We start from the raw sequence: 15,704 nt of genomic DNA, 5'->3' as shown, positions 1-15,704 counted from the left end.
ATGGCCCATAAGATATTCAGGGGTAGAGCAGAATTTGAACTGTGGATGACTATAACTTTGAAAATGATTGGTTGTGTAAGTTCACGCAGTACGTAAATATAAAAAACTAAATGACTTCCTAGTGACCTATCTGCATGAATTTTCAAAGGACTATTTTTACTGCTTGAGACTCGGATGTATCCCACACTGGCAACAGTTTGATTTCTCTTTACGCCTCACGTCCTCTGGTTTCCTTCTGTTGTTCTTTCCGCTAGAAAGAAATTAAACTGTTGGGAAATCAGAGATGAGACTTCAAAGTCCCATTTCAGTCTGGCTTAGAAGCAAAATCAGGCCCGTGGGGATCTCCTTCAGACGTGTCTCACTCTGGCGGAGGGATACAGAGTAAAAGGCCTCCATCACATGTGCGTTAGAAGAGGGGGGACTTAGCAGAAGCAAGGGAGAGAGGCGGGGTTTAACAAGCTCGCTAGCAGGAAAGGGAGGGAGGAGGCCGCACGTCTTTTCTGGAAGGCGGCAATTGGGCGAGACGGCCAGTGACGCAATAACTGCGCGCTCACAGATTCAGAGGGTCGCCGCCGCGTCTGCGCATGGTGAGCTGGTTGTCGCTGCAGCCGCCTGGAATTGTGGGGGTTGTGTCTAACCTCTCGGCTGCCGGGCAGGAAGCCGAAGGTAGGGGCGAAGGGGGCCGCCCGGCCCTGGAGCTGGGCGGGAGTCTCGGACCGGTGTCCTAGTCTCTTCCCACAACTGTTCCGGGGTCCCCACACAGGACACCTGCCCCCCTCAACCTATACATCGCCTTCTTCCAAAGCAGGACGCCCAAGCGAGACCTGGCCTCAGCCCAGGAGTCGCCTCACTTATCTTTTTTGTTCACAGCGTCTCCCGTAACTTTTTTTTTTTAAGTGCCAGGGTATGAGGCGGTGGGAATTTCGAGACTAGCTTCTGATCTTTGTTTCAGCTTCCTTTTCTGTTTCCTTCTTTCACCCTGTTTCTGCATCTAACCGCTCCTTTGCTGACATTCTGGTTCTTGGCCGAGGCCTCGATGTCTCTTCACCATATGGAATTGACCATATGCCTTCGTCGTATTTCCACGCCTGACTTGTGTTGTCCTTTTTCTTGGTAGATGGAAGACTTGTCTTTGAAGTGCGGATTTTACACTTTGGTGTTTTTCAAATCACCTAGGAGGTTGTGTACATCCCTGGCCTGTACTCAGGGACATCATTTAAAGTAGAGTATGGGCACCTGCAGTGCTTCCCAGGTGATTCTGAGGGTCCTGAAATTCTTGCTTTGAGAGTCTCTCCTATAGAAGACTGGAGGGAATCTGTTGCCATAGGAGCTCCTGAAATGGGCCTCTAGGTGGGAAAGAATACCTAGCACCTGAGAGGCCATTGGGGGTTTCTTTGCATTCTAGAAGGTAGAGGTATTAAAAAAAAAAAAAAAAATTGCCCCCCTGCCCCGCATATGTATTGTCAGTTTTCTACTAAAAAGTTTAATATCTGGCATTGACTTCAGTTTGTGTGGCTTTCTGGCCTCAGTAAAACAAAACCAACCACGAACTTCTTTGGGGGGATTGAAGGGGTTAGATTAACCCGGAGGAGGTAGGCAGGAGGAGAATGAATCTTCCATGTCTGCTAAGAAAAGAAACTGATGTGTTTATAAACAGTAGCAGTGTTATGACAGTGCAAAAGCTTTGTTTTATATCTTTGTGTCTTTTTAGCTCCCACCCCACCCAAGCTTTTTTGGTTGTCTGATAGAAATATAGCCAGATTTGGGGTTTGGATAGGATTTTGATGGGAGCCAGGGTATGAGGATGTTAGGATTGATGTATAACGTGGATTTTAAGTTGATGTGTGGTTTCAGTTGAGAATATGGCCCTTGGGGGTTTCTTTTTTTTTAAGATTTGACAGCAACACAGGGAGAGAGGGGAACACAAGCAGGAGGAGTGGGGGAGGGAGAAGCAGGCTTTCTGCCAAGCAGGGAGCCGAATGTGGGGCTTGATCCCAGGATCCTGGGATCATGACCCGAGCCGAAGGCAGCGGCTTAACCCACTGAGCCACCCAAGCGCCCCACTGGAGACCAGTTATTCTCTGCAGAGGCCAACTTTGACCCTTGGTGTGTTTCACTGACCCAATAAAAGGCTAGTGAAGTGAAACTGAAAAATTAACAACATGAGTTTTAAAGTAAACATGCTAGAACTTCTTCATTGAGTGCTGTTCTCCTTTAGAGTGGTATGCGTAGGTGTGAGTGGTGGGAGTGTGGCCTTAAGTGAACTGTTATTGTCTGAAGCAGTTTTGAAAATCTACCTCTGAAATTGTCTTCAGAGACATTTTTGAGCCATATTAGTGATCAGTTTCATTAATACATAATGCCATACTGTTGTTTTTTTTTTTTTTAACCCCAAGTGGCATGCATGGTTAAAGCCACTTTCACTTGACTTGTCTTCAGATGAGTAAAAAGTTCTTTTGAAGTGGACTTAGTAGATTTTTGGTGTGTGGTGAACATGTTTTGAATCTATCACTTACTAGCCATATGACCTTGCACAAGTCACCTCTCAGGCTCGGTTTTCCAATGCATAAAAATGGGACTACTGGAGCACCTGAACCTGGCTCAGTTGGTGGAGCATGTCTCTTGATCTTGGGGTTCTAAATTCGAGCCCTATCTTGGGTGTAGAGATTACTTTAAAATTTTCAAAAAAAAAAAAAAAGAGAGTGCTTACTTGGAAGAGTGGTTAAATGAGGAGGAACCCATTAATGGACATAGGAATGCAGTAACTTCTACCCTCAAAGAATGAAGACTTACTATTAATGAGAATAGTTTTTGAAAAAAGAGTCTTTTTTTTTTTTTAAGATTTTATTTATTCACTTGACAGAGATCACAGGTAGAGAGGCAGGCAGAGAGAGGAGGAAGCAGGCTCCCCTCTGAGCAGAGAGCTGATGCGGGGCTGATGCGGGGCTGATGCGGGGCTGATGCGGGGCTGGATCCTACAACCCTGAGATCATGATCTGAACGGAAGGCAGAGGCTTAACCCACTGAGCCACCCAGGCGCCCCTGAAGAATGAGCCTTTTAAAAAAAAAAAATATTTATTTGACAGAGATAGAGATCATAAGCAGGCAGAGAGGCAGGCAGAGAGAGATGGGGATGAAGCAGGCTCCCTGCTAAGCAGAGAGCCCGATGTGGGGCTCTATCCCAGGACCCTGAGATCGTACCTGAGCTGAAGGCAGAGGCTTAACCCACTGAGCCGGGGCTCGATTCCAGGATCCTGAGATCCTGACCTGAACCGAAGGCAGAGGCTTAACCCACTGAGCCACCCAGGTGCCCTAAATAATGAGTCTTTAAAGGTAAGTTGTATCTTTTTCCAAATACGTAGATGCCTTTCTCTGTTTATTATCTTTGTCAATTCATGCTCTGACCTCATCCTACCTCTCCCTCCCACTCTCTACTTATTTTCTATCCTTTCCTCAGTGAAGCTGTGTTGCAGAGGCTGTCTGTCATCTCTTGGAGTAAGCCTCTTTTCAGGAGAGCTAATCTGAACATTCTTAAAATGCTAGCTCCTTGGTCATGTATTCCTGGGGATTTTTCTTTGGGGCCCCAGATGGTGCTTAGCTCACGCTCTGTAGCACAGGCATCTCTAACTCCTGGATTTGGTGTCAATTTGGAGACCTGTCCTTGTGAGGCTAATCTTTTCTCTTTTTGAACAAGGATGAATACTTTATCCTTCTCTGAGTCAGTCTTAAGCTGCAGGCCTTAGTTTTTCACAGCACAGAACTTCTTATTTTAATTATATGTAGTCTGAAGGGGTAGTATCCTGCCCTTTTCTTCATGTTCTTTCACCAAGGGCTTCACTGCTGAGTAGGGGAGGAGGAGAATAGCCCCTTGCCATTCAGATGGGGCTTTGGGTAACCCCTGATTCCTAGCATCAACAGTAATTGGGTTTGACTTTGGTACAAGAATCTTGTAAAAGATAGAACCTGCTCAGGACACATGTGAAGAATTCTCCCAGAGTTTCCTGACTTGGGAAGGGTTTACACTCTGCATCTTTCCTTCTTCTATTTTCCACCAGAATCCAGGAGCAACAGAATTATGTTCCACACAGACTTATAGTTCCTTCAGATTAAACCAGGTAGCACATAGGTAAGGGTGTGGTTGTGTTTGCTGGCCATATCTGCTTTCATTCTCCTAACAGTGCCCTTGCCTTTAGTGTTTTAGGCATTGAGATGTGTCTAAGTTGGTTGTGGGCTGCTGTAATAGAATAGTATAGAATGGGTGGCTTAAGTAGCAAACAATTATTTCTCGATATTGAATCTTGTAAAGGTTTTAGAGTTTGGAAGTGTGAGATCAGAGTGCCATCGTGGTCAGGTTTTTAAAAGTAGTGGGTCAGCTCTTGAGACCTCTCATCAAGTGTTTTTCGACCTTTTGTTCACTATCCCCTTTTGAGTCCCCCTCCCCCACAATTGTCCCTTCCCTATGGAATTTTTTTTTTTTAATTTATTTGACAGACAGAGATCACAAGTAGGCAGAGAGGCAGGCAGAGAGAGAGAGAGAGAGCGAGAGGAGGAGGAAGCAGGCTCTCCGCTGAGCAGAAAGCCAATGCGGGGCTCCATCCCAGGACCCTGAGATCATGACCTGGGTGGAATGCCGAGGCTTTAACCCACTGAGCCACTCAGGCACCCCTCCCCATGGAATTTTAATACCAAAGATATACCATGTATCTATTTATGTACTGTGACCCTTTGGAGGAGCATAAACTTAAAATAGCTAAGATTTTTATTCCTGAAGAATCATTCCCTGCGGTGCTTGTGGGCAATACTGCCCTCAGTGAGACTGCATGGTCTTACCTATACACTGTCTCCAATACAGCCATCAAGGCATATTTTATATCTATAAGATTAGTTAGGACACTAACACCAGACTAGTAAAGGTGGGAGAACATTATCTCATTCAATCTTCCTTTTAACCTTGTAAAATAGTTGGTATTACCCCATTTTACAGATGAAAAAAATAGGCTCATTGAGGTTAAGTGACTTGACCAAGGTCAAAAGTTTGTTGTAGTCAGGCTTTATTTTTATTTTTATTTTTTTATTTTTTTAAAGATTTTATTTATTTATTTGACAGAGCGAAATCACAAGTAGATGGAGAGGCAGGCAGAGAGAGAGAGAGAGAGAGGGAAGCAGGCTCCCTGCGGAGCAGAGAGCCCGATGCGGGACTCGATCCCAGGACCCTGAGATCATGACCTGAGCCGAAGGCAGCGGCTCAACCCACTGAGCCACCCAGGCGCCCCTGTAGTCAGGCTTTAAACCCAGTTCTGACTCCACAGTGATTTCTTTTGCAATGTACTACCCTCCTTCTCTCACCATGAGCCTGCTCACATCAGCAGAATATTTGACCATTCACTTTATTTTCTTAAGGCTCTCATAGATGTCAGGCCTAATGGAAGATGAGATGTTGAGGACACTAAAGTGAGAAAGAGTTCCTGGTTTTGAAGAGTTCACTTAGTTTTCCTAGGGTGGGGTGTCTTAGGGATAGTACCCTTGGTACCCATCCTGTTTGACTTCTCCTGTGATAGCTGGCAATAGCTAAGAGCTGTCATGCAAAGATTTGAGGTAGTTGGCCTTTACAAGATTCAAAGCTGTGAATATGTCCCTCATAGTTTGATTTGCCAACCAGCTGAGCTGTTTCTAATCGCTGAGCCTGTTGCCTAAAGTGTGTTGTAGGCCCAGGAAACTCCTTGGCCATTGCATGTTTATAAGCATGGGGATTAGTAAGATGCCATTTCTTTCTCTCTCTCTCTCTCTCTCTCTCTTTCTTTCTTATTAAAGATTTTATTTATTTGTCAGAAAGAGAGAGTAAAAGTAGGCAGAGTGGCAGGTAGAGGGAGAGAGAGAAGCAAGCTCCCCGCTGAGCAAGGAGCTGGATGCAGGACTCGATCCCAGGACCCTGGGAACATGACCTGAACGGAAGGCAGTGGCTTAACCACTAAGCCACCCAAGTGTCCAAAAGATGCCATTTCTGCTTTTTAAAGTGATATTCCTAATTCAGAGCAGAAGTTTTGTCCCTTTCTGATGTTACTCCATATTCCTGGCCTCAAAACCTAATGCTATTAAGAGAGTTGGAGAAGAAATGGAGTATGTTTGGAGGTAGAGGTGGGAGAGATAATTTTTACCTGCACTTCTCCAAAGGGTTGAATTGAGTTTAGCCTTTTTTTGTTTTAATTTTTTTTTTTTTAAGATTTTATTTATTTGACAGAGAGAGATACAGCAAGAGAGGGAACACAGAGGGAACACAGCAAGAGAGGGAACAGCAGAGGAGTGGAAGAGGGAGAAGCAGGCTTCCCACCGAGCAGGGAGCCCGATGTGGGGCTCGATCCCAGGACCCCGGGATCATGACCCAAGCCGAAGGCAGTCACCTAACGACTTAGCCACCCAGGTGCCCCTGAGTTTAGCCTTTGATATATATTTTTTTCCTTCCAAATCTTGGACTTTTTAAAACATTATTTTTAAGAGCGAGAGAGGGGGATAGAGAAGGTGGTTAGGGACAGAGGGAGACAGGGACTTTTAAAGCAGGCTTCATGCCCAGTGCAGAGCCTAACTCCAGGCTCAGTCTCATTACCCTGAGATCATGACCCTTGCCAGAATCAAGAGTTGGACACTTAAACGACTGAGCCACCCAGGCACTCCCCAGATCTTGGCCTTCCAAAGTGTTCTGTTTACCATCTGTTTCTCTGATGCCTCCTTGGCCTTACTTTTTCATAGCTGAGCCTGCTGTGTTGGCTCAGGTGTTCCTGGAAGTTGGAGCCTTTGGGTAGTTTCTGATGCCCATGTCCACATGTCCTATCCACAGAGAAATGGGAAGCGGTATGTTTTTTTTGGCTGAGGGGGAGGGTGTTGTGCTTTTTAATTACCACTTATCATTCCAGGAAGAAGAATATCATAGCAGTCAGTGAACTGATCCATGTCTAGCTACTGCCTTTTCTGTCTTATGAAGGGGAGGAGTTCTAGAAACTGAAAGAAGAATCACAGATGCATCTCATAGGTCAGGTGAGGGAAGGCTGATACCAATGGACTTATAAAAGGGCATTTCTTTATGTCTGGAAATAGTTTCATGCTTTTGCCTCTCATTTCTGTGAGGCTCCCATGGGGTTAGCAGGCATCTGACCAAACTTGAGAAAACTAGCAGGCTTCAGTTCAGTGGAAGTAACATAAAATGGGACAATCGATACAGACAACATTGATTGGTCACACTTTGAATTCAGTTGGTATTAGAGTTGGAAGCTTAAGGGGCAGAATCCTAAGGAAGGTATTTAAGGTTGATTTTTGTGACTCTCCCCACTGCTGGTCATGGGGAATTGGGTTTGATTGTATTCATGAAGCAAAGTCTCCATCTTTGGGCCAGCTGCTAAAGTCTGAAATCATGGTGTTTATGGGCTGGAAAACATCATCCTAGGGGTCTTTATATCAATTTTATTGGAAACATCAGTGCTGGGTCTGGTTCAGATCCAAGGAATGGCTGTTGGTGGTTTCTTTGGTGAGTGAAGAGTCAGGAGTTTCCCTAGTAGTTTTTCACTTTTCAGTGCTTGAGTTTTGTATTCAGTGGTTCTTATTTTATTGATGACAAAACTGAGTTCCAGAGAAGTGAAATGGGCTGTATACCTTTTTTAGGGCCATCAGTATATTACTTGCAGAGTTGAGACTCAAGCCAGAGGGCTCACAGAGGGTAGCCATAGAAGTTGTTAAAATTATTTAAAGCCTTATAAAGATGCAAGATGCCATTGCAGTTAAAAATCTCCAGGGAGGGAGAAGGGCCCCTCCTCCACTGACTGCCTCACTCATTATCTTAAAACCTTCACTGGTGAGGTTTTTTGCTGTCATGCTGATTTCTTTCCTCCTGTTGAGGTATGTTTCCTCTTGATCTTACCCTGGAGAAAATAGATTTGAAGCTTTCCCCTATTTTAGAAACAAAGAACAAGTGCTCAGGCCAGGCTGCTCTTGAGGGTATTCTGTAAAGAATGGGGCCAGTGCACCAGTGGATCTTATCTGGTGACCTGGTAAACCCGTGATATATCGCAAGGGAATGAAGGGCATGTCAGAGTGGTTTAAAAACATTCTGGAGGAGCATCTGGGTTCCTCAGTCTGTTTTGTGTCTGTGTTTGGCTCAGGTCATGATCCCAGGGTCTGGGGTTGAGCTTTGCATCAGGCTCCTTGCTCGGTGGGAAAGTCTGCTTCTCTTCTCCCTCTGTCTGCTGCTATTTCTGCCTGTGCTCTCCCTCTCTCTCTCTGTCAAATAAATAAAATCGTAAAAAGAATAAATAAAAACATTCTGGAGTCAGCTTACTTGGTTTCATATTTTGCTATTTACCTACTAGCTGTCAGGTCATGGATAAGTTACTCATTTTCTCTTAGCCTTAATTTTATGATCTGTAGAATGGGATTAGTAATATTTCCTCTTGGAACTGTCTTGAGAATTACTTGAGAGAATGCATATGGAAAGTGGCTCCTCCGGCATAGTACAAGTGCTCTGTGTGACCAGTCATGTCAACAACAGTAGTTTCTAATTCCTGACCCAAGACTTGGTTACAGGATAAGTTATGCTGACTAAGCAAGCCAGTGTTACCTTCACCATCGCATCATTGTCAGCCTTCTTTGTTGTTTGATTCTTCATATCAGTGGTCACACCTGGCTCATGCTGAATAAAAGTCATGAAGAGCAAGGAACTTTGAAGTTTCTCTGCCATCTTCTTCCTTACTTAGCTTACTTTTCACCTCTCTGGGGCTGCCTTTGACTGGCTCTTCCAGCCAGTGGGCCCTGTGTCCTGGACAGTGGCTGACATGAGGATGTTATTGGAGCAGGGCTGGCTTTTCAGAGTCTGCCTGGGGCCCTCTGACAGAATGTTCTCCCTGTCTCTTGCTATCTACTCTTCAGCCAGACATGAAGCAATTAGCTCGTTATGGGAAATTTGACTTCTGTCACGGCTTTCTTCTGATTTGTATGCCCATTTCTGGTCCTTGTCCAAGGTCAGGGAAGTGCAGTCAAATACACTGACCCAGATTTCGTGTTTAAGTTGACTCTTTCTTTTTGAGATTTACAACTGGTTCTGTGTAGCAGTGGGGGTGGGAGTAGGGAAAAGCCCCTGAAGCTACTACCTCTCATACTGATCTCAAGCTGAGTTTCTAAAAAACCCTGAGCACTGTAATTATAGCCCATGCCTTACTTTTCTGAATGAAACAAATAGGCCAAAACCTTAACATTGTGGGGGTGGGGGTGGGGTGGCAATGTGGGAGAGCAGTCTCAATTGGTTTAAAAAAAAGAAAAATTAAAGAGTTAATGCTGTTGGGGCGCCTGGGTGGCTCAGTGGGTTAAAGCCTCTGCCTTCGGCTCAAGTCATGATCCCAGGGTCCTGGGATCGAGCCCCGGTCTCTCTGCTCGGCAGGGAGCCTGCTTCCTCCTCTCTCTCTGCCTGCCTCTCTGCCTACTTGTGATCTCTGTCTGTCAAATAAACAAATAAACAAAATCTTAAAAAAAAGGAAAAAAAAGAATCAATGCTGTTGTCTTCAGTTGTTCCACAAGCCTCTACAGTATCTTACCTAGTCTTAATGCTTCCCCTATTTTCTGTAACTGCTCCTGAGTTATTATGGGAGCCTCCTCCTTTAGTTTCCTCTAGGACACTGTGTACCACTGCCCCTTGGGGTCTTCCTAAATATGGTGGTGATTGGAGAACAATCATGCTTAGAAGCCTTCAGTGGCACCCCCTGGCTGCTGCTGAATGCGTTCTAAATGTATCATTTGTCCATCATTTGTCCAGGTGTTCTGATGTTCTGTGCCTATCATGGTGTATCCCTGTCCTACCACTTGAATTATATCCTCTACTGTTACCCACATGTATCCTTTGCTCTTGGTAAACTGGTCTGTGTGGCCCTCTAAACATGCCTCAAGTTTGTGATTCGGCCAGTTCTTTTGCCCAGAGTCCCCTCTCCTTTGTTTCCTATTTAAGCTGCACAGCTGCCTTCTTCAGTGAGCCTTGCCTGATACCTCCTCATCTGTATCCCCATAGCAACACTTTGATTCTAGAATTTAGCATACTTTATCCTGGTTAGTTATTTTGTCTCTTATAATGTGAGCTTCTCAAGGACATGGGCTATGCTTTATTTTGTGTCTCCAGCATTATGCTGAGTATAACATGGACACCATTAAATGCTTGTTGAATGAAGAAATATGTGAAAACCTGAGAAATGATAACAGTCCTGGTCAATTTCCAATTCTTTCCTGAAGCATTCCTTGAACCCCAGTCACAGTGAGTCTGGCACTCTCAATTCCTAGAGCTCTTGGTGTCTGAAGTAGTCTGATTCCATAGAGTAAGTCTTCTTTTCCCAAATGGGTTAGAAATTCCTGGTGGGCAGAAAGTGCATCCCTCATTCCTGTTTGTGTCCCCAGTTCCCAGCGCAGTCCTTGGCACACAGAGGGTGTTTAATAAGTGCTTATGAATGTCAGAGTCCTGCTCTTTGCCAGCTGATGTGCCTACCTCAGCCGCTTCTGTCACTCACTGGCCAGGAGTCTCCCAACTCCAAGATGTTTTCAGGGTCAGGTAGGGAACAGTGTCAGCCACAGGGAATGGTAGACCTGTGTTAAACTGAAGGGCTTATGTGTTCCATGAAGTACAGCTGCTACTCAGCTATAGTCATGAGTGAGTGTGGCTCTAGTGTCCTTATCTTACATTACAAGAGAAGCCAGAAATCCAGATTTTTATGTGAAATCCCCAGGGACTACCAAAGTACATCTGTGGTCCAGATTTGGCATCGAGGCTACCCATCTGTGATCTTTGGATAGAGCCTGAAATTTCACATATTTAAGTTCTTTACGGAAGAAGAAAGGGAGTGGAGGACATAACCTGAAAGCTTGAAAGGGAATTTTGTTGAAAGCCTGGGTTTGCTTGGGTGTCCTGTTATTTTCTGTGGGGATTGACATAGTCTCTTGAGCCAAGTCCTGCAGAGACCTCCTGTTTTGCTTCATCCTTCCTTGTATTCTGTCCCTGGAAAAATGGTGACCCAGGGACTTAGATGATTTTTACCCTTTGGCCCAGCCTTTGCTGAGGCAGGTGTAATGGTGGTTCTTGCTTCTGTCTGTTTCTGAGGGCCTGGTGGTCAGTCTGGTTACAGGCTGAGGTCCTAGGAATCATTCCTGTTGATTGCTTCTCTGAGAGGGAGTTCTGAATGAACCAGCACAAGTACAAGGGAGGTATATTGTACAAAATTATTGCCTAAATGTGGTAGTCAAGGGGTAAAGCAGTATAATAGCCAGGAGGAAATCTGTACCTCTATGGAGGCTTTTGCAGGGCAGTATATTACCCTCTGATTGTCCTGTTCTTTTCATAGTCCCTAGGAGCCTCTGGCAGAGTTTACTTGGCATTACCTTTTAGGTCCGAAGGTGTTACTACCATTGATACCTCCATCTGAGGCAGAAAAACTGGATTATCTCTGGAAGACTGCATGAGAAACTGAAAAGAATGATGTCTTTGGTGAGGGGCTCTAGGTGGTTGGGCAGTGAGGGAGAAGAGAGCCTTAATTTTCATTGCATACCTTTGTGTGCTTTTTCAGATTTGAGCTGTGTGTGTATATTGCTAATATTTTAAAAAATATCCCTGGGCAGGGGAACCTGGGTGGCTCAGGTCATGATCCCAAGGTTCTGGGATTGAGCCCTGCGTAGGGCTCCCTGCTCACCAGGAAGCCTGCTTCTTCCTCTCCTACTCCTCCTGCTTCTATTCCCTCTCTTACTCTCTGTCAAATAAATAAATAAAATCTTTAAAAAATAAAGTATCCCTGGGCAGACCCAAGTGTGGTCTCCTCTTCAGCTTCCACTCTGTCCTCCCTTTATTCTGTAACTGTGGATTCTCTGTAAACATCTAGAACCAGTTATTGTAGTTTGTCCCTTGGAGGTGACAGACTTGTTTTTCTGTTCCTCAGAAGTGTCTTAGGTTTTCTCAGCCACAGGTCTTTAGAATAACTGTCAGGCCTAAAATATGCTTAACATTTTACTGTTTATAAAAGGGCTTTCATGGGGTGACTCAGTTGGTTAAGTGTCTGCCTTCGGCTCAGTCATGATCCCAGGGTCCTGGGATCAAGTCTTGTGTTGGGCCCTCTGATAAATGGGGAGCCCGTTTCTCCCTCTGCCCTCCCCCCACTCATGCTCTCTCTCTCTCTTAAATAAGTAAAATCTCTCTCTATATATATTTATTTATTTTTATTAACATATTATGTATTATTTGCCCCAGGAGTACAGGTCTGTGAATCATCAGGCTTACACATTTCACAGCACTCACCATAGCACATACCCTCCCCAATGTCCATAGCCCAGCCATCTTATCCGTACCCTCCACCCCCCAGCAACCCTCAGTTTGTTTCGTGAGATTAAGAGTCTCTTTTGGTTTGTTTCCCTTCCAGTCCCATCGTGTTTCATTTTTTCCTTCCCTACCCCCACAACCCCCTGGCCTGCCTCTCATATTCCTCATATCGGAGAGATCATATGATAATTATCTTCCTCTGACTGACTTATTTTGCTCAGCGTAATACCCTCTAGTTCCATCCACGTTGTTGCAAATGGCAAGATTCCATTTCTTTTGATGGCTGCATAGTATTCCTTAGTGTATATATACCACATTTTCTTTATCCATTCTTCTGTTGGTGGACATCTGGGCCCTTTCTATAGTTTGGCTGTTGTGGACATTGCCGCTATAAACATTGGGGTGCACATGACCCTTCAGATCACTACCTTTGTATCTTTAGTGTAAATACCTGGTAGTGTGATTGCTGGGTCATAGGGTAGCTCTATTTTCAACTTTGTGAGGAACCTCCATGCTGTTTTCCAGAGTGGCTGCACCAGCTTGCATTCCCACCAACACTGTAGGAGGGTTCCCCTTTTTCCTCATCCTTGCAAGCATCTGTCATTTCCTGACTGGTTAGTTTTAGCCATTCTGACTGGCCTGAGGTGGTATCTCATTGTCGTTTTTTTTTTTTTTTTTATATTTTATTTGTTTATTTGACAGCTAGAGAGAGAGCACAAGTAAGCAGAGTGGCAGGGAGATGGGGAGAGAGAGAAGCAGGCTCTCTGCTGAGAGCCTGATGCGGGACTCGATCCCAGGACCCTGGAATCATGACCCGAGCCGAAGGCAGCTGCTTAACCAACTGAGCCACCCGGGTGCCCCTCATTGTCGTTTTGATTTCTATTTCCCTGGTGCTGAGTGATGGTGAGCATTTTTTCGTGTGACTATTGGCCTCTGGATGTCTTCTTTGCAGAAATGTCTGTTCATGTCTTCTGTCCATTTCTCAATTGGATTATTTGTTCTTTGGGTGTTGAGCTTGATAAATTCTTTAAAGATTTTGGATGCTAGCCCTTTATCTGATATGACATCAAATAAAATCTTTAAAAAAGGCTTTCAAATAACAGATCCTTAGAACATCCCCATTTCATAGAGATGAGAAATTGAGGCTTGGAGAGCCTGAATTACTTAAACTTACTGAAGGTTGTACAGTTAGGGCAGAGCTGTGACTAAGCCAGGTAGCCTTACATCATATTTCTGGTCCTTGCTCTTAGTGCTTATGTCAGTGAGGTAGTCTTCCCTTTTTGGAATTCTCTTACAGGTTTCCAGAGCTGTTTCAGTTGGGGGCAAGAATAGAGCTGTGGTGTTGTGCTTTTTTTTTTCTTGGTTTTAGCCTTCACCTCTTTAAAACTCTCAGTGACATCAGCCTGACTTCTCTAGAAAAAAGTGGTCAGTAGTAGGTTTCTCCAGTTTCTACTTAGAAACTAGTTCTGTCTCCATTGGAGCAGTATCTTTTAGGGAAGCTTGAATTAACAGTTTTCTTTTTTCTTTTCTTTGCTGAGTATTATTGCTGCTGTTAGGCAAAGGGCTTTGTTTCCAGGTTACAAATCTTTTTAGCAAAGAAGTAAGTGCAGACTAGAACTGGAAGGACTTGTGTTGTTCTTGGATATAATTTAATGCTCCACATCCCAGAGAGCATAAACATTGTAAAGTGCGCAAGATGGATTTGGATTAATATCCTGACAACATATGGCTTGGCATGTAGGGCACTCCTGGGAGACCCTTCTCACCATACCTAGACCGATTTTGCCGGGTGGCCCCTTCCCACATGTCTTCCCAGCAGCTGTTGTGCACCTGGGTGAATCATCAGCTTTCCTAAGCTTTGGGGTGGGGGGGTACCAGTGTTAACTATTGAAAGCCCTCATGTGGGAGGTGAAATAAACAGACAACCCTGGGAGACTGTGTTTTAGTACTACTTAGCTTCCCCTGAGTTTGTCCAGAGTGTTCATTTCCGTTGGAAATACAGGCTGATCCTCACCACTGGTCTCTTCAGAATACAACCCTGAAAATCATCTTGCCCTTTCTACTTTCCTGCCCCTGGCATCATGGGTGTACGAGGTCTCTGAAAGCTCTAGAGAGGTGTTGGGCAACATGGAGGGAAGGCTCAGTTGCTTCTAAAAACCAAGCAGAAGTCCTTCATTTTTTTTTAAACTTTTCTATTTCTACCTTAAATCAAAATTAGGTTATTGTCAAAGAGAGTTTTGTGCATTACTGAAAGAGCTCAGAGTGGGAGAGGCTCTTGGTACCTCCTTTGTAATCTCTGAAGAAAGCTTGTTGGGGGCATGTAGAGATCATGCCCGGGTTGTCTTTTCCTCCCCCAGCCCTGACCTGCACTATGCCAAGAGAGTTGCCCCAGCTGATGGCTTAGTCACTGGCTGGCAGCTTTGTGGGTCTGGAAACTCAGCCAGTTCACCCAGGTTTAAGTTCCCGTGGGCCCTCTCAAGCACATGGAATTCATGAGCCCATTCAGCTATAATTCCGGTTAACTAATTAACTCTAAGAAACATGCCTAGCAAGTTGACTTGTGTGGACAGGAGGGAGGATTTTCTCCTCTATGGATAAGATGAGCTGGAAGCCAGCTCACCTCTAGAGGAAGTCAAGGTGAAGTAGGGTGGAAAGCTCCTGGCTGTAGCATTAGATAGATCCAGATTTAACTATGTACTAGCTGTTAGACTAAAGAGAGTTATGTAACTTGTCCCTTATTGCTTCATCTGTAAAAGTCCCTGGGCTTTTCAGATATACACACAATATGCATTCAGTGTATCTTTTGTCCCATTTATTCACTTCTTCCCTCTCCCCTCACAGCATTGTATTTTAAGGGCTATCTCTCTACTCTGACCAAAGTATACCTGTTACTCTCTTGGGGCACCAGAAGTGTCAGAGAGACTGAATTTAATTCTCTGGGTACCTCTTGGTGTGTTTTTCACAGACCACAGCCCTTCTTTTACCACAAGTTATAGTAGGAACAACTAGATTCTAGCTCTCATCAGTTGGTTCCAACCTAAGGAGTCTTTGTGGTTATCATTTGAGCTATAGTTCTTGGTAAAGACCTCTGTACGTGTCAGGTACTGCTTGGCCATGGTAATTTAGTGATGAGGGAGACAGGGTCTTCGCCCTAAGTAATACCTTTCTAATACCATCCTCAGTTGGGTTACTTCTTTGGGTGCCTAGTCTTATTCGTTCTTTGTTGATTCATACTGACTTGCTTCTGAGAGAGTAATCCTCTCCCTAGACCCTAGGGGACAGTGCCCCTTTGTGCAGCCTGGGCCTTGCCTGCTGGCTTGCCTGCTCTCAAACAGTGAGAGCAGAGTGCTGAGGCTGGAGGAAAAAGCCCCGCAGGCTACTA

The 15,704-nt window shown here is 44.7% G+C and overlaps 1 protein-coding gene across 6 annotated transcripts in view; it reads left to right on the top strand.

The window, feature by feature from the left end:
* Window positions 1–526: 526 nt before the first annotated feature.
* The window catches only part of SIL1 (SIL1 nucleotide exchange factor), a 214,902-nt gene continuing 199,724 nt past the window's right edge, over window positions 527–15,704 (top strand). For 4 of the 6 annotated variants that reach the window (XM_059417675.1, XM_059417672.1, XM_059417676.1 and 1 more), the window contains exon 1: window positions 527–666. The gene's annotated coding sequence lies outside the window, so the exon portion shown is untranslated. The remainder of the gene's footprint in view (window positions 667–15,704) is intronic. The other 2 variants (XM_059417674.1, XM_059417673.1) reach the window with 2 other exon arrangements.

Source organism: Mustela nigripes, chromosome 12 (genome assembly GCF_022355385.1).
Source record: "Mustela nigripes isolate SB6536 chromosome 12, MUSNIG.SB6536, whole genome shotgun sequence".
NCBI classification, from domain to species: Eukaryota; Metazoa; Chordata; class Mammalia; order Carnivora; family Mustelidae; genus Mustela; species Mustela nigripes.
This window is presented reverse-complemented; position numbering and strand designations above follow the sequence as displayed.